The 27,950-nt window shown below is 33.9% G+C and overlaps 8 non-coding genes across 8 annotated transcripts; 7 read left to right on the top strand and 1 right to left on the bottom strand.

The window, feature by feature from the left end:
* Window positions 1–4,201: 4,201 nt before the first annotated feature.
* On the top strand, window positions 4,202–4,273 carry Trnad-guc (transfer RNA aspartic acid (anticodon GUC)). Its single transcript has one exon. It is a non-coding gene; the product is annotated as a tRNA-Asp (tRNA).
* A 2,218-nt stretch (window positions 4,274–6,491) lies between these two features.
* On the top strand, window positions 6,492–6,563 carry Trnad-guc (transfer RNA aspartic acid (anticodon GUC)). Its single transcript has one exon. It is a non-coding gene; the product is annotated as a tRNA-Asp (tRNA).
* Window positions 6,564–6,717: 154 nt separating this feature from the next.
* On the top strand, window positions 6,718–6,789 carry Trnad-guc (transfer RNA aspartic acid (anticodon GUC)). Its single transcript has one exon. It is a non-coding gene; the product is annotated as a tRNA-Asp (tRNA).
* Window positions 6,790–7,722: 933 nt separating this feature from the next.
* Trnad-guc (transfer RNA aspartic acid (anticodon GUC)) lies at window positions 7,723–7,794 on the top strand. The gene has a single exon. It is a non-coding gene; the product is annotated as a tRNA-Asp (tRNA).
* Window positions 7,795–8,734: 940 nt separating this feature from the next.
* On the top strand, window positions 8,735–8,806 carry Trnad-guc (transfer RNA aspartic acid (anticodon GUC)). Its single transcript has one exon. It is a non-coding gene; the product is annotated as a tRNA-Asp (tRNA).
* Window positions 8,807–9,424: 618 nt separating this feature from the next.
* On the top strand, window positions 9,425–9,496 carry Trnad-guc (transfer RNA aspartic acid (anticodon GUC)). The gene has a single exon. It is a non-coding gene; the product is annotated as a tRNA-Asp (tRNA).
* Window positions 9,497–10,144: 648 nt separating this feature from the next.
* Window positions 10,145–10,216, top strand: Trnad-guc (transfer RNA aspartic acid (anticodon GUC)). Its single transcript has one exon. It is a non-coding gene; the product is annotated as a tRNA-Asp (tRNA).
* A 1,110-nt stretch (window positions 10,217–11,326) lies between these two features.
* Trnae-uuc (transfer RNA glutamic acid (anticodon UUC)) lies at window positions 11,327–11,398 on the bottom strand. The gene has a single exon. It is a non-coding gene; the product is annotated as a tRNA-Glu (tRNA).
* Between the last annotated feature and the right edge of the window lie 16,552 nt (window positions 11,399–27,950).

Below are 27,950 nucleotides of genomic sequence, written 5' to 3'. Positions count from 1 at the left end.
GTAAATGGGGCCCCAAAGTCCCTATATATCTTTCGATTAGCACGAAATTTGGTACAGCCTAATCATTTAGGTCTAGAATGATGTCTGCCAAGCTCCGTGAAAATCGGTCAAGATTTAGATATAGCTACCATATATAGTTTCGTCCGATTTCATGTAAATTCTGACCAAAATCCATATATATCTTTCGATTTGCACGAAATTTGGCATAACGTACTGAATTGAGCCTAGAGTTATGTCTGCCAAGTTTCGTGAAAATCAGTCCAGATTTAGATATAGCTCCCATATATAGTTTCGTCCGATTTCATGTAAATTGTGCACCAACATCCATATATATATATATTTCGATTTGCCCGAAATTTTGCACAACGTACTGAATTGAGCCTAGAGTGATGTCTGCCAAGTTTCGATAAAATCGGTCCATATTTCTATATAGCTCCCACATATAGTTTCGTCCGATTTCATGTAAATGGTTCACCAAAGTCGCTATATATCTTTCGATTTGCACGAAATTTGGCATAACGTACTGAATTGAGCCTAGAGTGATGTCTGCCTTGTTTCGTGAAAATCGGTCCAGATTTAGATATAGCTCCATTTTATTATAGATTGATTTTATGTAATTGACGCACCAAGGAACCAATAGGAACAAAACGTTCTAAAGTTAGTATAACCTAACCTGTGACAAGTTTGTTTGAAATCGCTTAATATGTGGATATAGCTTACATATATTTTTTCGCCCGATATCAAGCAAATTGGGCATCATACTCCTCATGTTAGTCAGATTGACATCAAATTTTGCACAACGTACAAAATTGAGCATAGAATTACGTAGTTGCGTTTTCTAGAAGTACAGACATAGTCAACCGGATGACCTATTTATATTTGTTTGAAGTCGATTTACACACTTTATGGACAAATCTAGGTAGATTCACATTTAGATAAATATCACATATTTTATTTCATCCAATTTCATGTTAATAGTCCTGTTTAATGTACCCATAGTGGTGAAGGGTATCCTAGAGTCGGCCCCGTCCGACTTTACTACTTTCCTTACTGGTTTACTGCTCCAGAAGTGTTACTTAAGTTGTTCTTTTTGTCACGTTACTTTCTCCAGTACAAAGTCAATGGCTTCGAACGACAAACTTCACAAGAATAAGTTTGTGGCTACGAAAATCTTTTGTGGTAAACTCTTCATTTGTATATCATTGTTATTCTTTGACGGTTTTTTATGTGTCAGATACAAAGTGTATTTTCCCCTTTTTTTAGAGTGAGTGTGTATATGTCTATTTTGAAAAGGGCTGGAAAACACCCAAGGGGTTGGTCGCATGTACTTGTTACGATACCAGACACATAAATTTTGCGTAACTCCCTAAACTGCAAATAAAACGACATAAATGTTCGTAATACCCAACTCTAATTCTTGATGAAACAAGAGCTGTCGAACACCACGAGGACGGCCGAAGAAAAAAACTACTACCCACTCCATTTCACAAAAAAAAAAAAAACATAGTTTCTGGGTGGATATGAAAGAGTACAATATTTAAGCATAAATTAGCTGAGACCTGGCGGCTGGTGGTTAGTGGATTTTTTATAAAGGAATCTTTTTTTCATATACGTTGAGTATTTTTTTTTTCAAAAACAGGCCAAACCGAATAAAATAAATAGCCCTAAATGTTAAAAATGTGTGTAACCAACCCTTCCTCATTTATGTGGTTGAAATTCGCTTGTCATACTCGTACATTCATTGGCCGTACATATTTCCGTAACCTATTCACGATAAATGGGGTTGGTTCAATAATGTCACAATATTGTCGTTTATTTGTGAGATCAATAAATTTAATTTTCTGTAATGTTACAGTTTTTTGTTGTTGCTGTAGCTTGATTTTTTTTCACAACATGTGCATTTCAAAAAACAGTTTTCTTTGGTTTGCCAAAAAATCAACACTTCTAGAGGACAAAACGAAAAAAAAAAACAAACGGCACATCGAAATTTACACAGCTGTGCATCACATTTAAAGCCAATTTGTTTGTGGTGGTTTCATTTTGTAATGGCTAAATAAATTAGCCATTATTTCAATATTTTTGAACAGATGATTATAATTATAAGATGTTGCAGCAATGAAAAACATACACGCACACAATTGTTATATTGTATTTTTTTGAGTTTTTTTTTAATTCTCAACCCCAAGGCATTATTAACGTTTTTTTTGTTTGTTTGAGGTTATGGTAATGTTATTATAGAAATTATTATTCATACTGCGTAGAAATAATATTTTAGAGTGCTAATTACATTTGGCGATGAAGAAATTTTTGATAAACTTATACATAAATTGAAAATTAGTTTAACACCAAATAACTGAGATATGTACGTATGCACAAATGAAAAATCGGTATCGACATTAAAAAAAAAGTATGACAAATTTGGTTCCGTTGCGATGTTACTACAACGATCTGATTTGACAGAAAGTGCCCTGAAACATATACATAAAATTAAGATTCTATTTTACCGATTATAATATCAGCCTAAAAGTATGCAACACTAATGAATTTTATACACAAAATCGGAAGATATATTAACCTTTTTGAATTACAAATGCAAGGGTTAATGTTTGATGTTTAAAAGTTTCCTCTACATCCCCCACAAAATTTTGCCGATTAATATTTTTTATAATAAAATTTAATCGTATTTTTCGATTTGAACCAATCTTCAATTAGATCTAGAATTAAAATAGGAATGTGTTCTGGGAATGTTGAACGACGATACATATTTATACCCTTTTTTATTATTTTACCCTTTTTTATACCCTTCACTACACTGTGGTACAGGGTATTATGTCTTTGTGCATATGTTTGCAACAGGCAACATTAATCGAGATGGATCCATGGTTCCTTTTCGGAATATACATAGATGGTATGTTCCAGTACTTTTTATACCCTTCACCACTCTGTGGTACAAGGTATTATGTCTTTGTGCGTATGTTTGTAACAGGTAAAAGGAAACGAGATAGACACATGGTTCCTTTTGAGAATATGCATAGAATCACTTTCTGAGTCGATTTATGCATGTCCGTCCGTCCGTCTGTCGATGTAAAATTGTAAACAAAGTACAGGTCGCATTTATAATCCGAATTGGATGAAATTTAACAAAGGTCACTTATTTGGCCCAAGGACAAACCCTATTGAAATTGGAGAAAATCGCTTCAGATTTATATATAGCTCCCATATATAGTTTCGTCCGATTTTATGTTAATGATGCACCAAACTCCCAATATTTGTCCGATTGGAACAAAATTTTGCACAGATTACTGATTTAGGTGCAGATTGATGTCTGCGAAGTTGTGTAAAAATCTGTTGAGATTTAGACATAGCTCCCATATATAGTTTCGTCCGTTTTTTTGTGAATGATACACCAAACTCCCAATATTTGTCCTATTGGAACAAAATTTTGCACGGAGTACTGCATTGGATCCAGACTGATGTCTGCGAAGTTTCAGATTTAGATATAGCTCCTAAATATAGTTTCGTCCGATTTTTTGTGAATAATACAACAAACTCCGAACATTAGTCTGATGGAGTAAAATTATGCATAGCGAATGCTATTAAGAAAAAAAATGATGCGTGATAAGGTTTGTTGAAATCGGTTCAGATTTTGATAATAATTCTTACATATATTTTCGATTTTGTGTAAATGGTGGTTACACAAAATTTGGTAGAGGGTATAAAATTGAATATAGTGATTACAAAAAAAAAGGTGTTGCATACACCATTTGTTTTTTGTAATCACTATGTTCTCTATATTACTCAATTACACTATATTACTCAATGAGGTCCATGTGTTTTTATATAGCCCTCATACATAATTTTACTCGATTTCATACAAATGATTCACCAAAGAAACCAAGTCTGTCCGTTTGACATGCAATTTTTCCTTGATTTCAGAATGGTATGTGTATGGGGTTTTTCAATTGGTTCAAATATCTATTTAGCACATTTAATTTCGCCCGATTCCATCTCAGTGGTCCTCCAATGATTCTATGTCCGTTCTATCTACAGGATATTGTAGATATTGACATTTTTTTTTATGTACCCAAAGTGGTGAAGGGTATCATATAGTCGGCCCCGTCCGACTTTTGAACTTTCCTTACTGGCTGTTTTGTTTTGGAAAGAAGCAACTCTACCATTTTATTACTACTTTGTTTATCCATCCTCGATAGTATAGTGGTCAGTATCCCCGCCTGTCACGCGGGAGACCGGGGTTCAATTCCCCGTCGGGGAGATAGTTCAAATATTTTGAATTAGGTGAGATCACCGAGAAAATTACGAAGATTATTGAAAGCAATTTTGGAAGCACAGACCTACGCGATGGTGTTAGAACAGACTTTCTAACCATATATAAAATGTTGTTGTTTTTCTATCACTCACTTAAAATCTTGTTACCTTATTATTAACCCATTAACGCCCAAATGAAAACTGTCGGTCAAAAATTGCTTTAATTGATTTTTATCAATTCATTATCGACTAAAAAAAGGGATTCCATAAAAAACTTAAAAACTCACTTTTTAGAAAAAGGTGTGTCCCTACATAAGAACCTTATCTTACCTTTTAGCCGAATTTTTCACTTTTTGTTTTTTTCAAATATAACACGCTTCTCTACACGTAATCGAGATATTATACACCAAAAATTACTAACTTTAAATCACTTGGTATAATTAATAATAGTAAAACTTTTTAAAAAACACAACTGAACCGAGATTACAAAACACTAAAAATAACACTTGATTTGGCTCTTGGGACCACGCGTCCTTGTTTATAAATCACACGTAAGCCTTATGGGCATTTACAATGAGAAAGTTTACGGTATTACTTATAGTTGTCTCTGTTTAAACAGGTGTCCTCATATGGGTCAGAGGCCGGTAATGGGTTAAACGAAAGGACTTGATATTCTCATATAAGATACATGCAGTGACCTTATAAATATCTTTATAACAATTTAATTCGTTCACGAGCTTCTCGTTGTCGTTAATTACATTCTGTTACATTACAGAAGCTGTCCGGAGCTAATTGCATTATTATTTTATTACCTGAGATTTGTTTTCGCTCTTAATATTTTATGATAGCAAACCTTAATATAATGCAGTGTTTTTTCAATGCAACATAAATGTGTGAATATGCTAATATTAATGCAGATATGAATGCGGTTTTATGTGACCCCGAACAACAACAACAACAATTGTTTACATAATGCATTTGCAAAAATGAAAATTCAGAAGATACAATTTTATTCGGTTTTCGTGGTGGTAATATGTCATAAAACATACATGCTACCGTGTACACAAACAAAAGGGCTGCAACCTTGCCACATAAAAATATTACCATACACATGCTACTACACCTATGGTATAACATATCATATTATAGATTCAGTTACGGTATTACACTGGGGACACATTCGGTCATGCCGTATTTAATGGCATTTCCACAAATATAGGAAAACATATTGGGGGCTTTTTATAGGCATGGATGTGTGGGTATCGTTATCCTTTGCCAAATAATTTTGATGCAAACACGTGTGAGCGTGTGTGTTGTTGTTACGGATATGCTGTCATATTATAATAAATTATTTAAATATTTGGTTACAGACAATCAGTCATGTGTTAATATGAAATGAGGACATATCTACATATGCATATCCCAACAGGGTAAAGGTCGAAAGTGATATTTGTTATTGTTTGTAGTGCAATAACAATAATTACATATCTAAATATTTGGGAGTACTCTTGGGGAAATATTTTTTATTACTATTATTGGATATGAGGTTTCAAGATAACTACTAAAATGTCAGATTAATAAATTCGATTGGAATGGAACAAAATATACGCAAACTTAGCTGGGACCTTAAACATACTGCAACTGGGTCAAAACATGGACCTATATTGGCAATTTTCTACCAATACTCTAAGAATTACTTACTCCAAATTAGAAGATTGGGTAGAGGTTCCGCAAATGGGCAAATGGTTCAATTTGTCTCGTCTTCGAAAATCCAAACGGTCGATTGGTGATTTGATTTAGGCTCATGCCCATTGATCTATGATTCGTCTACCAATGTTCTAAGAATTATCTACTCTAAATTAGAAAATGAGCAGAGGTTCTAAATGGTTCGATTTGTCTCATCTTCGAAAACCCACATGGTCGATTGGTGCTTTGTTCTTGGCTCATACACATTGATCCATGATTCGTTACCTGTGACGATATTGTTATCGTATTTGGAATTCATTTTCAAACAAAACCTGCCTGCAAATAATAGTCGAGACTTGGAAATTGTACCCCTATGGAGTGCTATGTAGTACTTCTTCGGATTTAAATCAATATTGGAATCAAGAGAAGTTATATTTGTACGGTGTACAGATAACCATAGGCTACCAAAGTGTGGCACTGGCCCATTGTAATTTGGTCCAGCAACAGCACACGATTTTATTTTCAAGCATTCCCAATCATCCTCGATAGTATAGTGGTCAGTATCCCCGCCTGTCACGCGGGAGACCGGGGTTCAATTCCCCGTCGGGGAGACAATATAAATATTTTGGTATTACTATTATAAGGCTTCTTATTGAGTGTTCCACCCTGAAATTTTTTATTCATTTCAAATCAAACATTGGAGATTTTCTTTAATTACTTTGGAAAGGAACAACTCTACGAATTTATTTCCAGTTTGTTTATCCATCCTCGATAGTATAGTGGTCAGTATCCCCGCCTGTCACGCGGGAGACCGGGGTTCAATTCCCCGTCGGGGAGATAATTAAAATATTTTAAATTACAATTAGGTGAGAACACATAGATAATGTCGAAGAACGTTGGTAGAAATTTGACAATATGGACTCGACTCGACTAGACAGATTGTTGATGGGATCAGTTTAATTGAGGTTATTCCATCCTACATACAAAGAAAATAAGATTAATAATTTGGTCTGCGTTGACGGAGATATTGAAAATATCAGCAGAACCAATCTGTGGGTAACTGGTTATTGTTAGTAATACGTATGTTGTAGTTCATGATTTTTAAAGCCTACCCAATTATGGCGTGAGGTTTATGTGGACTAAAGAGTTTTGGAGACCCAATTACCAGTTCTAGATCCACTATCACACTTGATGAGTAGATCCATCCATGTGTATCCGTCTGTCCATTATAATTTGGATTCAAATTACAGACCGTAGTTATGGATTACGAAATTTTGGTAATGATCACTTAATATTATGGGGAACAAAAACTTCATTTTTGTCTCTTTGGGGTCCATGCTTATACCCGTAAGTTTACACAGATAGGAATTAATGTTTTGATAATGTTCGGTTAACATATATCGGGTAAATGGTTCAAGACTTTTGTCTGAGCTTGTTGAGGTTCTTCAGACCATACCACTATGTTCTGGAGTAAATGGTCCTTAGCATTCTGATTATAATATTTAACGTGTAGTAAGCACAGTAACTTAAAAATAAGAGGTGTAATGCATTTCTTGATACTTTTGGGTTAAAACTCGACTTATTTTGATTAAGAATTGGTATTAACATCCTCGATAGTATAGTGGTCAGTATCCTCGCCTGTCACGCAGGAGACCGGGGTCCAATTCCCCGTCGGGGAGAGTATAAATATTTTATATGTCCTCTGCATTGCATTCCTCCACACTTCTGGGTTAAAACTCGACTTATTTGGATTAAGAATTGGTATTAACATCCTCGATAGTATAGTGGTCAGTATCCCCGCCTGTCACGCGGGAGACCGGGGTTCAATTCCCCGTCGGGGAGATTATAGATATTTTATGTGTCCTTTGCAGTGCATCGTAGATTGCCAAAAAATTCAGATCGTCAATCGATTAAAATTGGCCGGGAAAAGTTATTCGTATTTGAATATCCTTAACACTAGATTGCCGAGAGCAGTCATTTTGACGGTTTTTAAATTTCAAGTACAAAAACAATTGTGTATATTATGACTCAGCTTTTTAAAATTTGGTGACTTTTTCTACCACATAGAACTGCGTTTATTAATCATAGTAGCTGCTTCCTCCCCTCTTTCATTCCCCGTATTCACATGTGCTATACCTAAATAGCCTAAAAGCGGTCATTTTGACCTTTTTGAAATATTAAATAATCAAACTACTTTTATTACTGTATAAAGTAAATTTCTTATATGACCAGATCGGTACAACAACATCGAAACCCGTTTGCTACTCTAGAAACACATACGAACACACAAATCGGGAAAAATTAATTTTATATTTCCAGTCGATTTCACTCTTAGAGTAAAGTCTTCCTCTTTTTTTGAACGTTTTGTCCGCGCTCTTATTTTTCAAAAGGGGAAACCCGAGAGCCCTACCACCGAAAACAAATAATAACAACGTTTTGTATGATTGTAAATAATGTAACAAATATTAAAAAAATAGTTTAAAAAAATTTCTTTACACAATAAAAAATTTTTCAGAATGAAGTCATTTTGACCGATTTTAGGCAATATAGGTATATACAAAATTCCCGCCTTTGCCATAAAAAATGAATATTTGTTTCAAAATGTATGCTTTTTACACCCTTCTTTTTTGTTCTCGACCTCACACACAGAATAGTAAAAAGTTGCATATATAACTCGAAAGTACTGCAGATTTAATGAGAATTTTTTCTAGTCATTTTGAAATGAAGGCTGTGTGAGTGCAGCGAATTCAGCATTTTGGATAAATTTCAATTTAATGCAACATCCTCGATAGTATAGTGGTTAGTATCCCCGCCTGTCACGCGGGAGACCGGGGTTCAATTCCCCGTCGGGGAGGAATAAGAATACCTTTTTGCCATATACCTAACATGATTTTAGTTCCTGATTTTTTACTTATAATTCGCAGATGACTTTTTCATATTTCCTACTATAACCTAGTTTGATTCTAAGCAACATGTTTCTGTCACTGCCTTCTATATCTCATAATTCTCATATGCCTTTTTCAAAATTTCTTACGCTGCTATTCATTACAAAATTTTACCCTCATTACATCTAAAGATTGTATATTTTATTCATTTTATAATCTGTTTCCTTTATGTGCTTTTCATTCGTTATCCCCCCTATATTCGCTGTCATAACTTTATGTTCTGCTGTGTGTTTTATTTTCTTGTATTCTTTAAAGAAATCCATTGTGTTCCTCTATAAACGTATAGGGGTTGTTTCTACGCCTATACAAACAACAGCACTTCGTCGGTATGGATGAGTGAAGAGCTCGCTGTGTTCGTTGAGGATATTTTTAAAATAGGCAGTATTTTGTAAAGCAAACAAATATACAAACATACATATTTTAATGAATAGAATTTCTGTAGGTTTTTTAAATTTAGAGGGTTGTTTGTTAGTTTTTTTTCCATTTTCACAACTTATGGAAAGGATTTGATGTTCTAAGGATAACAATCCTCGATAGTATAGTGGTTAGTATCCCCGCCTGTCACGCGGGAGACCGGGGTTCAATTCCCCGTCGGGGAGAATATGGTGATATCGTGCACTTACTTTTTTCGGAAATTGAATAGTATCGGAATTTATAAAATATGCAAGATAAAAGTTATTAAATACGCTTCTGATTGAATTACAAATTTTTACCAAATTTTTTACAAATTTTTTTACAAATTTTTACCAAAAAAAAAAAAAAAAAACACAAATTATATAATAATTTCCATGTAAATATATTGCAGATTTTTTAAAATATATAATGGTCTAAGATATCGGTAAAAACACTTTTTATGCCAAATACATGACAATATATGTATGCTACAGTAGATATCGGATATAAGCACATCTCATATAAGAAAAAATCGCATATAAGAAAGATGATCAAAAACACCGAGCTTATACTTTCTTATATCCGATAATTCCATATAAGAAAAAAACGCATATAAGAAAGAAATCTCCGGTTTTTTGAGTTTCTTATATCCGATTTCTACTGTATATATTTTATTTTAATGAGACCACAGGACACAATACTAAAATCGTGGTATAATAAAATTCCTCGAAATATCGCATGAATAGAACTTCTGCACATATATATTTTTTTAAATTTAGTAAATTTAAAAGGTTGTTCGCGGAGTTTGCAATTTCGTATCTTGTGATTAGGATTTTATATTGGAAGAATAACAATCCTCGGTAGTATAGTGGTTAGTATCCCCGCCTGTCACGCGGGAGACCGGGGTTCAATTCCCCGTCGGGGAGAATATGGTGATTTTGTGCACTTCCTTTTGTCAAAATTTTGTGATTATTGACATTTATAAAGCATACAAGATATTATGTTGGCATAAAACGTTGAGGTGACTTATATTAGATTTATACATAAAGTTTATAAATTTGAAAATACTTACTTAGCTGGGTTGTTTCAGAACGGTTGTTCCATAAGCCGAGCTTAAAAAAGATTTCCAAGCGCGTCTGTCTTGTGCGCATCTCCTCCAATTTGAAATACCATGTTTCGAGATGTTGTCTTCTACTTGATCTTTCCATCTATTTCGTGTCCTTACCCTTCTACATTCTCATTCATTCGCACAACATGGCCTAGCCACCGTAGTCACTGCAGCTCGATATGACTGACTATGTTAATGTCCGCGTATCGATTGTAAAGCTCTTGGTTCATTTGACGCCGATATTCATCGTCGAAGCTGTTCGGCCCGAAGATCTTTCGGAGACATTTTCTCTCAAACACACCCATATAACAGCACGGATAGTATCAGCGTCTTGTAACGTATGTGTTTGGTCTGGCGGGAGGTGGCCTTCTTTCTAAACTGCTTATTTAGACCATAGTAGCATCATTTGGTCAACTCAATTCTTCCTCGAAGCTGTAGTTCTCAAGTTTGAAAGTTGGTCCGTGTCTACTGGACGTCCTGCGCGTTGATACCATCAGCTTGGCCTTCTCCCCATTCACTGAAGGACCCGTTCGGTATTGAAGGGCTCTGGGTATTAGAATGCTAGCCGATTGTAATTAATGTTTACAAATTATTATCGAATATTCTGTGCCTGTAAGTTGTCATTTTTCCTTTAAAATCCTATACAGTTCAAATCAAATAGAAAATTTGTTATATATGAGATAATCTAGGTCTATTTTATTTTATCAATATGTGTAAAGTAAGGTCATCAAAACCGTGTTAAACTGTTGAAAATTATTCTCTGGGTATTAGAATGCTAGCCGATTGTCATTAATGTTTACAAATTATTATCGAATATTCTGTAACCGCAAGTTGTCATTATCCTTTAAAATCATATACAGTTCCACACATTCAAATAGAAAATTTGTAAAATAAGGGAAAATATAATAAAATTAAACAAAAAAAAACTTTCCCATACCGGGAATCGAACCCGGGCCTTCTGGGTGAAAGCCAGATATCCTAGCCACTAGACCATATGGGATATGTACACAACGGTAAACAATTGTATTATAGTTACCATAGCAACAGTTCAATTGTAGTTGATTAAATGGATGCCATGTATGGTGAATTTGTGAACTATTGATGGTGAATTTAGTTCTAACGATCACTAGATCACATAAGCCTATGGTAAATGACACTAGATGGCAGTATTATTTATATTTGTATATATGTTTAATTCGTGTTTGCAGTTTTACGTATAAGATATGAAAATGTCAAATTACGAACAATTTGGGTGGATCTTTAAAGACCCAAAAATCTTTGTAATAGTGTGTTAAGAAGAATTTCTCCCAACTGAGTACAAAAAATTACATCAGATTTAAATAATCGGCATAAGGAAATACCGAAAATCGTACATAACCGTTATTGAAGTTGCATAAAAAATGAACTGAATTGATATATTTGATATATTACTAATGAGAATCATACTACAACTTCGGAAATCGTTTGAACACATCTGCAAAATATCGAATATAGGCATGCACCGGCATATGGGGACTGTGGTATGAAAGTTTAAATAGTTTAAAAATATCGGAATAAACGACCTTATGTTGAACACGTGGTGATACGGTGTTATGTAATAGTAGACTCTCCCTGCTCCCAAAAAGTAGTGTTACAAATTACAGATATTCTATTTTTTATCCACTAGGAATCCGATCTATCAACCTATTATCACTTAATACTGAATCAAAAAATTGGGCCTATATATAAATCGCACATATTTTTATATAAGTCAGCCTTCCAGAACCGTTTATACAAAATTACAGCTCCTTCGTTTGAAAATGCGGCCAAAGTCTTAAAATTGCCGAAAATGAGTTGATACTGTTCTATGGGAGCTACACCAAACCGTAAACTGACATTGATAATTTGTGGTAGAAACATTTAACCCGCATGTATTTAATTACTCAAATTAGAGCGAATTTGGTGCGTAAAAAGGTGGCTAAGCCCTCCCAAATACCGAATAGTGGGTGTACCCCTATTTGGGGGATATTCGTAAACGTGGGACAATATTGATGATTTTTATTGGGAAGATTTACCACTCAATGAGAATCCAAAATATAAAATTTCAGCTAATTTGGTTTAATTACGTTTCAAGCTCAAGCTCCCCAAAATACCGAAGTTTGAGATGTTGCGTTATATGAGAGATTCCCTAATAAGTGAACCTATATTGATCATGTTTAGTAGGAAGATTTGACACTCCATGAGAACCTCAAAAATCAAACTAGATCGGTTAAAAGAAGTGCCTAAAACCACCAAATACCGAATAATGGGGCTTACAATTATGTGGGTGCTACCCGAAAACATGGGCCAATGCTGATAATTTGTGGTAGGGATATTTTTTACTCAATGGGAATTTAAAATATGAAATTGCTTCCAAATTGGTGGAGACATGTGCTCAAGATCACCAAAACAACGAACTTTTAGCGTTATATAAGGACTTGCTTAAAACTGGACCAATAATTACAATTTTTAGTAGGAAGATTTACTACCATACCACAACCCAAAATAACAAATTAAAATCAATTAAGTAGAAATATGTGTCCGAAACCATAAAAGTTCCGAATATTGGGGGATATCGTTATATGTAGGCTACCCCAAAACATAGGCATATATGGATATCTCTATCTCAAATCTCTATCTCAAATAATGCGATCTTTATCGTGATTTGAACATACGGACCGATATAGAGACACACAGACAAATTTTCAGCATTCAATCTTAGAAAGCATGTCCGTCCATTTTTCAATTATATTCGCAATTGAACTATGGACGGAAATGTCTAATGTCTGACGTGATGCGAATCCGTATAGATTTAATTATCGATCTCATATACATATCTTTGTATTCGATTTTATGTATGTGATGGTTGTATCTTGACGACAACAGATAGGATGGAAAGTTTTACTTAAGGCAAATCAATATGTTGTTTTTGAAAACTCCCAGCCCTGATCATATTTATAGCACGATTAGTGGTGAAGATCACCATTAAGGTGAATTTCATGATAGTAACAATTTGAATTTATAATGTAATTTGGAAGTGGTGAATTTTCTTTACCCATTAAATGTTACTACTACGTGGTAGATGGCGCCACATAAAATTTTATTTTCTAATTCGAATACAGATTCTCCTTAAATGTTGCTACTTGATTTATGTTGACAGACCTGTTTGCATTCACTCTACGGATAATTATATATTAATGTCCGTTTGATATAAATCGAGATATTCAACAGAGAGTCCATTGGGTATACAAAATGTCAACTGAAAAGTTCGCTCACTCAATTAGCGATGTTCGTCGTCTATTTAAATCACTATATAACTCAACACTGCTAGAGTGTTTGGTATTAAAAATGGGATATATCGATTCACGTTTTGGTATAGCCCCATATAATGATATTCCCCAATCGGATTTTGGGGATTTTAGACACGCCGTTCAGCCGATTTGCTGTAATGTTTTATTTTAAAAATCACAATATTGTCCTAAGTTGCGGGCTACTCACTATTCGGTAATTTGGAAACATTTTATAACCGAATTGTCTTTTATTTGATTTGTGTTTGCTTCCCAGTGGTTATAAATTATATCCACTAAAAATTATTGTCTTGGTATAGCCCCCCATATAACGGGAACAAAAATATTTGATATTCTGAGTATTAGGAAGTGGATGTAATTGTTAAATTCGAGACCTTTCTTTGTAAACAACATCTTCGCAGAACATTTTCAATATACATATAGCCAAATTTTGCAAACTTACCCCAATTTATCATGACATAGGGGCTATGTATAAAAGTCCCGATCGATTTTAGTACCACAAAGACTATCGTGGATCGAAGGAGCTGATCAAAAAGCTGACCCATGAATTTTGAGCAGAGTCTAACTAAAAAGCATCTATCATAAAATTATGGTGACCGTACTATTTTAACTGGCTATCATGCATAAAATTTAGGACCTCATCTATTTCTAAAATCTAACCACTTTGTCATCTATATTTTAAAAAACTTGATTAATATTTATTTTTGTAAATTAATACAAATTAATAAATTTTATGAAATTTCAGTGAAAATTTTTGAGAATATGTATAGAATCACTTTCTGAGTCGATTTATGCATGTCCGTCCGTCCATGTATTTTTGTGAACAAAGTACAGATTGCCTTTATGATCCGATTTAGATGAAACTTTGCACATGTCACTTATTTGGCCCAAGGACGAACCCTATTGAAATTGGAGAAAATCGGTTCAGATTTAGATATAGCTCCCAAATATAGTTTAATGTAAATGGTCCCTATATATCTTCCGATTGGTTTCGTGAAAATCGGTCCAGATTTAGATATAGCTCCCATATATAGTTTCGCCCGATTTAAGGTAAATGGTGTACCAAAGTCCCTATATATCTTTCGATTTGCACGAAATTTGGTATAGCCTACTGAATTAGGTCTAGAGTGATGTGTGCTAAGTTCCGTGAAAATCGGTCCAGATTTGGATATAGCTCTCATATATAGTTTCGCCCGATTTAAGGTAAATGGTGTACCAAAGTCCCTATATATCTTTCGATTTGCATGAAATTTGGTATAGCCTACTGAATTAAGTATACAATGATGTGTGCAAAGTTTCGTGAAAATCGGTTCAGATTTAGATATGCTCCCATATAAATCTTCGTGCGATTTAAGGTAAATGGTGTACCAAAGACCCTATATATCTTTCGATTTGCACGAAATTTGGCATAGCGTATTGAATTGCGTCTATAATAATGTGTGCTAAGTTTCATGAAAATCGGTTCAGATTTAGATAGAGCTCCCATATATAGTTTCCCCCGATTTTAGGTAAATGGTGTACCAAAGTCCCTGAAAATCATTTGATTTGTACGAATTTTGGCATACCGTATTGAATTAAGTCTAGAATGATGTGTGTTAAGTTTCATGAAAATCGGTTCAGATTTAGATATAGCTCCCATATACATCTTCGTCAGATTTAAAGTAAATGGTGCGCCAAAGTCTCTGAAAATCATTCGATTTGCACGAAATTTGTCATAGCGTACAGAAGTAAGTCTACAATGACGTATGCTAAGTTTCATGAAAATCTGTTCAGATTTAGATATAGCTCCCATATAAATTTTCGTCCGATTTTATGTAATTGGTGCACCAAGGTCCCTATATATCTTTCGATTTGCACGAATTTTGGTATAGGGTACTGAATTATGTTTAGAATGGTGTTGCTAAGCTTCGTGAAAAGATCCATAGCTAGGCCGATTGACACAACGTACGTAATATAAATTAGTCTCTGACAAGTTTCCCTGAAATCGGTTCAGATATAGATATATAACAAAGACGCGACGTATGTTATGATATATATGTAGAATATACCCAAAGTGGTGAAGGGTATGATATAGTCGGTCCAGTCCGACTTTACTGCTTTCCTTACTGTTTTCTTTATATTTTGAGTTCTAATTTGGTAACAAATTTCCATAAAAAATATTAATTATTAACTGTTTGTATTTTTAGAGTTCCTGGACACATTTTGAACCCGATTTGGCTGTAATTTGATATTTTGAGCTCCATGTTTCTAGACCCCCAATATAGAAGAACACCTTTTCATTTTTTTTTAATTTTATTTAAATTAGCCTTCAAAGGTGAATGTAATTTACTATTCCTTGCGGCCTATGGATTGCAAAATATCCTTGGAAAACATAGTCGACATTGGTCTACATCTGTGCTATGTTCCTTATATAGAGATCCCAAGATTATTCGCTTATGACCAAAAATTTCGCACGGTAGTAATTAACGGCTTTCTAACTCATTTTATATTATTATTTAGTATATCAAAATATACGTTTTATACACATACTATTATTTTTTATTAAAAAATATACTTTTTTCTTTTTGTCATCTATTTTCATTTTCAAAATCTGGTTGCCTTAATTAAGTACAATAGTACGTATAAATATACTTCTAACGTAAAATTACAATTCTCAATAGATGTATTTTTTCTAAATAGGCATTTACATCACTTAAATATTTATGTAATTTTTTTATTTGTTCTCCAATAGGAAATCAATATGTAATTCTGTCATCCTTAACTTTTTGACTTGAAAAATGTAATTTAATTTGATACATAACCACAACATTTTTAATATTTAAATAAAAAATCATTTGAATTTCTTTTTTGTGTTGTAGTTGTTGCTAGTTTTGTACATTTACCTAAAATGTTAACAAGAAAACAAAACCACAAAACATTAACTTTTCTACACACACAGACACAAGAACAACAACACCATTTTTGTGTCATATAAATATTTAAATTTAATGCAAGTTTCTTTTAATTAGATTTGTTAGAAAACATCACCCATTTGGATAAAAACTCAAAGTTAGTTGAACTGTTTTTTTGTTGTTGTTCAAACTAAAAATAGATATATTTACATATTTGAACAAAAATAAGAACAACTGCAACAAAAAATGCAGTCAAGAGACAGTGTTTCTTTGGCAGAGATAAAAAAGTTAAAAAAATTGACATTTTATAAATAATATACATGAAAATGTTACATAGATGTGTATCTAGGTACATATGTATTAAAAATATAATCGAAATAATCCTAGTTTAGTTTAACTTTTTGTAAATATTTAATAGAAATTCCTGTGTAAAATATTTCAGTTACATTTTTATATAATAAATATTGTTTTCTATATATATAAAATAGAAAAAAATTTGTTTGTTTGTATGTTACCGATAGACGCCAAAACCGCTGAACAGATCTTAATGAGATTTACACTGTATGTCGGGGCATGCCCTGAAAGTAACATAGGCTATATAAACTTTTAAAATTCCGCGTGGATGCGGAGTTATAGCATCAATAGTAAACATACCTCAAAATTTCTGAACATGTAATATGCGTTTATCTTAAGAACGGTTACAGATACCGTTTTCACAATTTGCCTGAATAACGAAGGTGTCAATACACACCATCCATACAAAAATGAGCGTGGTACGATCAACGAAAATGCATTTTTAACTGCATTTTAAAAATCAGTATATTGAAAATTTAAAATATTTTGTTTGTAGACTCTAAAAATGCTGAAAAGATTTTACTGAGATTTTCACAAAACGTCATAGCATGCTCTGGGAATAACATATGCTTTATAAACTTCTAAGATTTCCCGAGGGTGCGGTGTTATAGCATCGAACGCAATCATACCTCAAAAATTATGAACATGTAATTTGTGTATATCTTAAGTACGGTTTCAGATACCGACTTCAAATTATTGCTGAGCACAACATGACCGCGGACAAGGGAAAATGCACACCTCATTGCATTAAATCTATACGTAGAAAGTAGAAAACATATTGTTTGTGGACTCAAAAACCACTAAAAAAATTTTACTAAAATGTTTGTAGTAAGTCAAGCGATCCCATGGAAGTAACATGTAGGTTAGATAAAACTGGGGAGTAATACCATCACAGGTATTCATATATCTTAAGGTAGCGGCTTGAAAATATGTTATAGTATCATGGATACAAATACTCATCATCTGATAGGGATATATTTTCGAACGATCAGGATATATTTTTAATTGCATACATACATATGTATGCATATTGAAATAAAAATTGTGTAAAATTGAAAAAAAAAATGGTTGACATTATAATTTTCAATTTTTGTCAGTTTGTGAAAAATTATTTATTTTGAACAAAATTAAACAAAATGTTACTTGGATTAAAAAAAAAAACAAAAGAAACAAAAACATTGAAGTGAGTAGTGTACATTTTAATTATAAATCGTTTTATCAACTGAAAAAAGTCAGAGACTGGGATAGGTTAAATTCAGATATACCATTAATTTTCTTTAAAAATGCCATTTTGTGGAGGAAGTAACAGCTGGAGGAGATCAATTGTGTAAAATTAATAAAAAGTATAGACATTATAATTTTTTAATTGTTGTGTTTCAGAAAAAATACCACCATTACAGAAAACAGCGAATTATTTAATAACTACTATACAACTACTACACATGGACATTTCACACTTTTTTGTAGTGTTAATGCGAGCATATAAAAATACCAGGGTTTACCTAATTTTAAAATTAAATACTAATTGCTCATATCAAAATTTTAATTTGATAACTTCAGCAGGGGCAGCGAAGCGCCACGGGTCCCGCTAGTAATATATAAGTATTTTATTGCAAAATATATACATACACATATTCTTATAAAAGGATCCAAGAAGGAATCTTTATACATTTCAACCAACAATCATTATGAAGGGGGGAATTCTCATTGAAGGATATGAGAAAAATAATATACCTCCAGTGGACCGAAAGTATGACAAATTTGTCAAATCATTTTAGTGCAATATTCTACAAAAGAACCGATTCAACCCCTCTGGTGTTAATAGTCGTATAATAAATAGCGCAGTCTAGGTAAAATTAGTAGTAGCTTCGATAATCCCCCTTATAACTTTCAAAGGGTTGATCAACTTCCAATTTAAAAACATCCTCTTACTTGGCTTGGGATTTTCGATATTCCGCCATTCGCAGAGGGTCAATAAGGGGTCAGACTTTACAAATTCTACCTTATGGAAGGAATCACGAAATGGGGCAAACTGTTGCCGGGGTGATACATTATAGGTCTTATTTAAATTCTCCCCTCGCTATCCGATCGTTGTTTTCCCAATCCAGAAGTACATAGTGTTGGATCCATTATCTTTGCCAGATTTTCCATTGAAGACCTTCAGCATATTTTTTTATACCGAAAACTTCGAGAATGTGATCTGACGTGAAATCGCTGCCCAACCTCTAACAAAGACCACGTACTTTTGTAATTGATTAATGTCTATTTTCCTCACCAGATTGAATTTAATTGTCTCGCTAATGGAGACAATATTTACTACTAGTTTCCTCAGAACTTCTATATCTTTGATGACTCAAATTCGAGGAGAACATAGTCCCTTTAAATTTACATCTATCCAGATCGATGGGGGTCCATATTAAATTGTAAACAAAGTACAGGTCGCATTTTTGATTCGAATTAGATAAAATTTGGCACAGCTCATTAATTTGACCCAAGGACAAACCCTATTGAAATTGGGAAAAATCGCTTCAGATTTAAATATAGCTCCCATATATATTTTTCGTCCGATTTTAGGTTTATAGTGCACCAAAGTCCCTGTATATCCATCGATTTTCACGAAATTTGGGATAACGTACTGAATTAAGCCTAGAACGATGTGTGCTAAATATGGAGAAAATCGGTTCAGATTTAGATATAGCTCCCATATAAATTGTCGTCCTATTTTATGTAAATGGTGCACCAAAGTCCCTATATATCCTTCGATTCGCACGAAATTTGGCATAGCGTACTGAATTATAAGTCTAGAACAATGTGTGTTAAATTTCGTGAAAATCGGTTCAGATTTAGATATAGCTCCCATATGTATTTTAGTCCGATTTTATGTAAATGGTGCACCAAAGTCTCTATATATCCTTCGATTCGCACGAAATTTGGCATAGCGTACTGAATTAAGCCTAGAGTGATGTGTGTTAAGTTTCGTGGAAATCGGTTCAGATTTAGATATAGCTCCCATATATATTTTTCATCCGATTTTAAGTAAATGGTGCACCAAAGTCCCTATATATCCTTCGATTTGCACGAAATTTGGCATAGCGTTCTGAATTGAGTCTAGAATGATGTGTGCTAAGATTCGTGAAAATCGGTTCAGATTTAGATATAGCTCCCATATATATTTTCGTCCGATTTTGTGTAAATGGTGTCCCTATATATCCTTCGATCCGCACGAAATTTAGCATAGTGTACCTTATTAAGTCTAGAGTGATGTGTATTAATTTTCGTGAACATCGGTTCATATTTAAATTTGTCCCATAGTACGCAGACGACTCTAAATCTCCCGAATTATATTTAATTTACCATAGGTTGCAGAAAGGCATGAGTATGTTCCTTCGAGTGAACATTGACATACAATTGTAAGGGTACATATGTACAATATATCTAAAATGGTGAAGGGTATCATATAGTCGGCCCAGTCCGACTTTTCTGTTTTTTAATTGTACAAGGTTCATGGATTATTCTGATTACTTCTAATTGATTTCTCGATCGGAGCCATTGTTGCCGGTTCACCTCGATGTAGTTTTATTTGGATGATCTCATTTGTCCTCCAATAAACGGGAGCCCGTTATCTTTCCCACCTTTAGCCAGACTAGCCATTAAAGACCTGTCCAAGCCTACATTATTGAAAGTCCCTTCTACGTTTTGCTCGTCAATGCTTAATGTTCTTATTATTAAACGCCTCCATGACTTCTTATAGGTCTTTTTTATTTTCCATAATAGTACTCGTTTCCATTGCGCCTCTTGGTAACCTTTACATAAAATTGCGAATCCTTTCCAATTGTTGTTACCCACTTCCGCTTTGTTAAAGCCCGGTTAGTCTTTTTGAGATTCCCGGTCTAAAAGGAAAAATCCCGATGTACATGTGGTCTTCTTGATATTAGAGTTAGCTTCGCCGACCTCAGTCGATGGATTCTCATGACAGTCTCCTTTTACTGCAGGTCGAATCTACCTTTTCTCTATATCTGCAGACAGGATTTTTTTTCTTTTTTGTGGGTTTGGAGTTCGTCTGCTCTTCCTAAAGCTCGATACTTTTCGCAGCTTCCGAGGAAGTAAAGTCTGTCTGTTGAAATTACGACAGAGATCGCAATATTTGAGATAGATCTTTGAAATTTTGCACTGGCATTGCTATTACTTCTAGGAGGTTGGTATTGCAAATCTCGCGAACCACATCCTCAATCCTTAGGCTACCAAAGAGACATTCACGGCGAGATTATAAAAATACACATACCCTTCCAGGTTTCAGAGTTCCAAAATTCGATTGTCTTCCAGTGCAAAATTTATGGACAATGAAATCAGAGAAATGTTCTTCGGGGCCTCCACCACAATATCCTCATTATGATCTTCAGGTCTCTGTAAAATCTCTGTGAGTTAGGGGAGACTGGGGCACCTTCGGCATCGGGGCACCTTCGGCAATCGCGTTTTCGATATGAAGCTCTCACCGTACATCACTAGTTTCGATATATAGGTATCGAGTATCGAAATAAATAACTTACACAAAGTTTGAAATTTCTAGGTAATAAGCTTATTTAGATACATGGGTTTTTGTATTTTTATAGATGTTTCTGTAATATTTCAATTCCATTTCGTAAGTATTTCGTGTAAAAAACTTTTTAAATTTTTAAGACAATATTATTAAAAAGTGGTTAACTACGATGTGTATTATTATAGAAATATTTAAAAATATAATGTTTTTACAAAACTGATCGAAAAAAATGAAAAAAACTATAAAAAGTACATTCGGGGTACATTCGGCATCTTAAAGAGGGGCACATTCGGCCATATACAGATAGTGCAATATTATTTCCTTAAAATGTTTTTGAGTTTGTCTTTAAAAATAATCCTTTAATCTGGTTCGAAATTACATATATAAGACTAAACGTGCTTGTATTAACAAAAATGCGATAGAAAACCCCTATTTCTGATAGTGTGTGCGATTTTGAGATTTCAACGTCCGCCGCTAGAAAATATAGCCCTAAAATTCAAAAATTGTGTCGCGTATTAAAACCAAATAGAGCTTTTAGAGGATCAGAATTTCAACCAGACTGATAGCGATGACAATTACCCGGCTATGACTATGGTGCCGAATGTGCCCCATCAAATGCCGAAGCTACCCCGGGTTGGGGCACATTCGGCGAATTTGACTTTTTTTACAAAACTGTAAAATTTTTTAACTAATACTATTTTTTTATATCTTTTTGGTACTATTTTTTAAAATTAAGTGTCAGAGGACAATAATCAGCCATAAAGTTGTTATATATGTTGAATAAGTACTGAGATATAGAGCTCTAAAAAAAAAGTGCCGAAGGTGCCCCAGTCTCCCCTACATGTTCTTGATGAAAATTGGTTCATTAACCTCCAGTTCATTAAATACACAATCCTACCGTGTAGAAATTGCAGAGAAATTTACCACATTACGGTCATGGGCGGTACCATTGAGCTAAGGGGTAATAAAATAGAAATTTCCATAAAAAATGTATTTTATATCATGTTCCTACCTACCTCCAGTATTTCCGACACCTCCAATTGATAAAAAGTCGTTGATCCCAACCATTATTAACCATGCATTATGATAATGGCATCCACGGGGTTCTGAGCATTTTTATAACCATATGTATCCACAGAATCCGCGGTCAGGGTATTATTGAAATACTTCTCAGTTATGACGATGGAAGATTTGCAGAGTAATAATTGCAGAATATTTTCTTCGCGAACTTCCTGAAAATCAAGAAAATATGATACTTGCTGGGTAAAGAGGCGGAATGAGGTTTCTGAAAAGGTTAAGGAGTTTGCAGAGGTGGATTGAAAGGTCAGAAGGACTATATAGGTGAGCTAAAGGGTCGGGTAGAGGAAACGAAGCGCTGGGAGGGCTATATAGACCTGAGGAGACCAAGGAGTCTACACAGAAGTAACGAGAGGTGAGTGAATGAATAAGTAGATGGAATGAAGTTCCTGGAAGGGTTACAGAGGTGGGCTGAAGGGTCAAGGAATCGACATAGGTAAGTTGATGGATCTGGTAGACGAAACGAAGTACTGGAAGGTCAAATTTTTGGTTATCATCATATTACACATCTCCGTAACAAAAATCAGAATATTGGTACACATTTCAGAGTAGCTCTCAGATAACGATTCCATCCCAATATTCGGTATTTTGGCGATTTGTACACTTTTTTCCACTAAATTGGCTGTAATTTAGTATTTTGGATTCTCATTGTATAGCGCAACTCCGTTCACAAACTATTAATATTAACCTAAGTTTCAGGGTAGCCCCCCTATAAAGATAAACATATTTTTCTTGCGTATCTTTCGTTATGTTCTATCTATATCATAGCATGAGATTTTTCCTAGGAGCCTCCAATACTTTATATATTTTGAATGTCAGCCGTATGGTGGAGGGTATAAACAATTCGGTCCGGATGAACTTAACATCGTTTTTACTTGTTCCTATTGTATATTAAAATAACTTTTTACCTTTTATGGGAAGTCCTTTTGGTTTTCCTCAATGTTGTCTAAAGATGCGTGTCTGTGTGTGGTTAATCGCCCATACAGCCAGATGTCTCACTTATATCAAACTAGTTTCTTGACATTCCTTACATCATCTCAAAATTGACATTGACATTCCCTACCTATCATCATCACAGGTATCTCATTCTTTCTCTATAAAAACCCCTTTTTATTTGTCTGCTGCCACAGATGGCGCCATAAATATCTGCTGTGCAATTTGTTGCAAACCAACAAGTGTGGCGTTAGAATTTTATCCTCTAAACCCCATAAATTGTTTCATCTTCATATATAAGTGTGGTCGATCATGTATATATGTATATATCGTGCTTAAAAGTTACCACCTTCCGTCATATATATGATATCGGGGCCAGTCACCTAAAACAATTCGCATATAATTTTTGAGGGATTCGACAACGTTCACTTTATGGATTTAAGTAAATGTTATATGACACACATATAACCTAGAGTATGTATATGGATGTGTGTGCATACATATATGGTCGTAAACTTTAATGAAAAATTGTTGTCAGTTTAGTGTTCGGTGTGCACATCAGGTGAATGTTTTACGGGATTTGTCATAAACCACAAAACAGGACGAAAATTACATTGTAAGGGACAAAGAGAGGCAGAGAGAGAGAGAGAGAGAGAGAGAGGGGGAGATTGGGGCACAGAGTGAGAGCAAGGGAGGACAGAGTGAGAGCTAGGGAGGACAGAGTGAGAGCTAGGGAGAACTGGGTGTTACTTGAATAAGTGTATTACCCAGAAATGTTTCTTACAGGACTCTTGTAACTGTTTTTTATGAGCTCTCAAAATTTACAGGTATCCATCCAACAAACAACTGTCTTTAACAAGCCAAAGGTGGAGCGAGAAAAATGCCAAGTATTAAAAGTCAAACGGTTACTTGTCATTTGAAGAGGATAACACACATGTGCCAATGTTTAAATTTATATCCTAGAAAATCCTTTTCGGTCTGCACATATTGTCTATTATTATTGTTACGGATATGTTCTGAAAGAATATTTTACGATACTACACCTTTACAAAGTAATGCGAATGAAATTCCTTGTAATGTTCCGTTGAAAATGAAATAAGAATAAAGAGAGACTGTTGTAAAATTTGGAGTAATGAAACACCAGCGGGATGTTATGTGAAAATTATTTTACTTTCTGCGGATGGTGTAAAACATTTGTTAAGTGAAATTTATTTTCTCAGCAGATAATGAGAGGGTAAAGAGAATTTGGTAATGACTTTTATATTTTTACAGGGGAGAATATGGTGTATGGATATTAGTATTCCGACAGGTTGGTGTAAGGGATACACAAAATGAGAATATGGTCATATAATTATTTCTTTGTGGACCAGGATCGAGGGCTATTGAAAGTGATTGGTCGTATATTCATTAATACAACAGTTCCTAAAAAGATTTTCAAAATTATTTGAATACACAAGAAAAATTCTAACATCGAATACCCTTTAATGCAATTTTCTAACTTCCAACTAACTAATAAATTTAACTTTAAAGTTTTTTGTGTATGAAACTTGAAAAAAAAACTGCAACCAACCAAGAAAAAAACACAAATCTTCCTCGCCACCCTCATAATTTGTGATACTGATTTACAACACCGAAACGGACAGTCAAAGAACGAAGGAAACAACAAAATATGTGATTGTAAGGAAAAATACATACAAACATACAAACAAATACAACTTACTGCAGATAAAGGTTGTGGCATAAGTACGTAACAGAATAAATTTTCAGATATCATGGTTGCTGGTAACGAAAATATACGGCCTATACGATTCTAACAAACAAATGCTAACACAATAGTAGAAAAATAAAAAAATAAAAATACGAGTACGAGTTAAACTAAATAACAACGCCAAAACAAAACTAAACTGACCAAATGAAGAACTTTCTCTGCGAAACATCCGTGAATGTACGGTTAAAGTTTTGCAATGTTGAGGATAATTGGGTAGGGAGGTACTTGGAAATATATCTGCAGGTGGGGTGTAAATTGAAGTTCCAGAAAAAAACATATTTTAAACATGAATGCTAAATCTTGGACCAAGTGAAAAAGGCTTTAAGTTCGGCCGGCCGAACTTTGGATACCCTCCACTGATAGTTACTTGAAATAAAAATATAGGGAATATACCAAGAAGTATACCTACACCAACAATTGTACCAAGCGATTGTTGTAAATCATAATGTACACCACATACAAATTTTAACACTTTTTAATTGAGAGTTTTCCTAAAATCGCAAAACCCCAAAATGTGGACCGATTTCCCCAAAGTATTGCAATTTAGACGGCAATGTTATATGAGGCCATCCGTGGCGGGGTGGAGATGCTGGTTCAATATGAAAATTGTCATTGCAGAAAAAAATTGTACATAAAACGGGACCAATATTGATTAGATCGTGAAACAATTACCGAACATTTGGAGTTGTCATTATATGAGGTGCTATGCCTAATTAAGTACTGATGCAGCTCAATTTCGACCCAATCAGTTTTGCATCACAATACCTTCCTTTACGCTAAATATTAAAAACCCCGAAAATCGCTGTGATAATCTTTCAAAAAATATTCTTTAAAAAATCCACGCCTATAGTTGTGATAATCTTTCAAAAAATATTCTTTAAAAACCCACGCCTATATGGTGGTGGTCCTTTGAAAAAATATTCTTTAAAAAATCCACGCCTATAGTTGTGATAATCTTTCAAAAAATATTCTTTAAAAAATCCTCGCCTATAGCTGTGATAATCTTTCAAAAAATATTCTTTAAAAAATCCACGCCTATAGTTGTGATAATCTTTCAAAAAATATTCTTTAAAAAATCCTCGCCTATAGCTGTGATAATCTTTCAAAAAATATTCTTTAAAAAATCCACGCCTATAGCTGTGATAATCCTTGAAAAAATATTCTTTAAAAAATCCACGCCTATAGCTGTGATAATCCTTGAAAAAATAGTCTTTAAAAAATCCACGCCTATAGCTGTGATAATCCTTCAAAAAATATTCTTTAAAAAATCCACGATTATAGCTGTGAAGATCCTTGAAAAAATATTCTTTAAAAATCCACGCCTATAGCTGTGAAGATCCTTGAAAAAATATTCTTTAAAAAATCCAAGCCTATAGCTGTGATAGTCCTTGTAAAAATATTCTTTAAAAATCCACGCCTATAGCTGTGATAATGGTGGTAAAAATATTCTTTAAAAAATCCACGCCTATAGCTGTGATAATGGTGGTAAAAATATTCTTTAAAAAATCCACGCCTATAGCTGTGATAATGGTGGTAAAAATATTCTTTAAAAATCCACGCCTATAGCTGTGAAGATCCTTGAAAAAATATTCTTTAAAAAATCCAAGCCTATAGCTGTGATAATGGTGGTAAAAATATTCTTTAAAAATCCACGCCTATAGCTGTGATAATGGTGGTAAAAATATTCTTTAAAAAATCCACGCCTATAGCTGTGATAATGGTGGTAAAAATATTCTTTAAAAAATCCACGCCTATAGCTGTGATAATGGTGGTAAAAATATTCTCTAAAAAACAAGCCTATAGCTGTGATAATGGTGGTAAAAATATTCTTTAAAAAATCCACGCCTATAGCTGTGATAATGGTGGTAAAAATATTCTTTAAAAAATCCACGCATATAGCTGTGATAATGGTGGTAAAAATATTCTTTAAAAAATCCACGCCTATAGCTGTGATAATGGTGGTAAAAATATTCTTTAAAAAATCCACGCCTGTAGCTGTGATAATGGTGGTAAAAATATTCTTTAAAAAATCCACGCCTATAGCTGTGATAATGGTGGTAAAAATATTCTCTAAAAAACAAGCCTATAGCTGTGATAATGGTGGTAAAAATATTCTTTAAAAAATCCACGCCTATAGCTGTGATAAGGGTGGTAAAGATATTCTTTAAAAAATCCACGCATATAGCTGTGATAATCCTCAAAAAATATTGTTTAAAAAATCCACGCCTATAGCTGTGATAATGGTGGTAAAGATATTCTTTAAAAAATCCACGCCTAGAGCTGTGATGGTCTAGCTGTGATATTTTCTTGAAAATTATTCTTCAAAAATCGAATTCTGTCTTCCTTTTCCCAAAACCCCTCGCATTTTCAACTAATTCCTAACATCTTCTTTTGGACCCGCATAGTTTTGTTGTTATTTCGTTCCTCTCGTACTCTCACTTTTGTCATGGAAAAGTTGTGGGTAATAAATGTGATTGTTGTTCTATACACGCAGCAATGATATGGTTGTTTGCCGGAGCAAAATAACTTGTATATACGATATATAGCACCAAAAGTTGAAAGTGTTGGCCGGTTAAAGAGTTAACTCATGGCCCCCTATAGCTTGGGTCATGTATAAACACCAACAGAGAGACACACATACCAACCAATCCATATATCCTCTTTGA

The sequence above is a fragment of the Musca vetustissima genome, unplaced genomic scaffold (assembly GCF_032173495.1).
Source record: "Musca vetustissima isolate MV318-11 ecotype Yass unplaced genomic scaffold, APGP_CSIRO_Mvet_v1 utg39406, whole genome shotgun sequence".
Classification (NCBI taxonomy): Eukaryota; Metazoa; Arthropoda; class Insecta; order Diptera; family Muscidae; genus Musca; species Musca vetustissima.
This window is presented reverse-complemented; position numbering and strand designations above follow the sequence as displayed.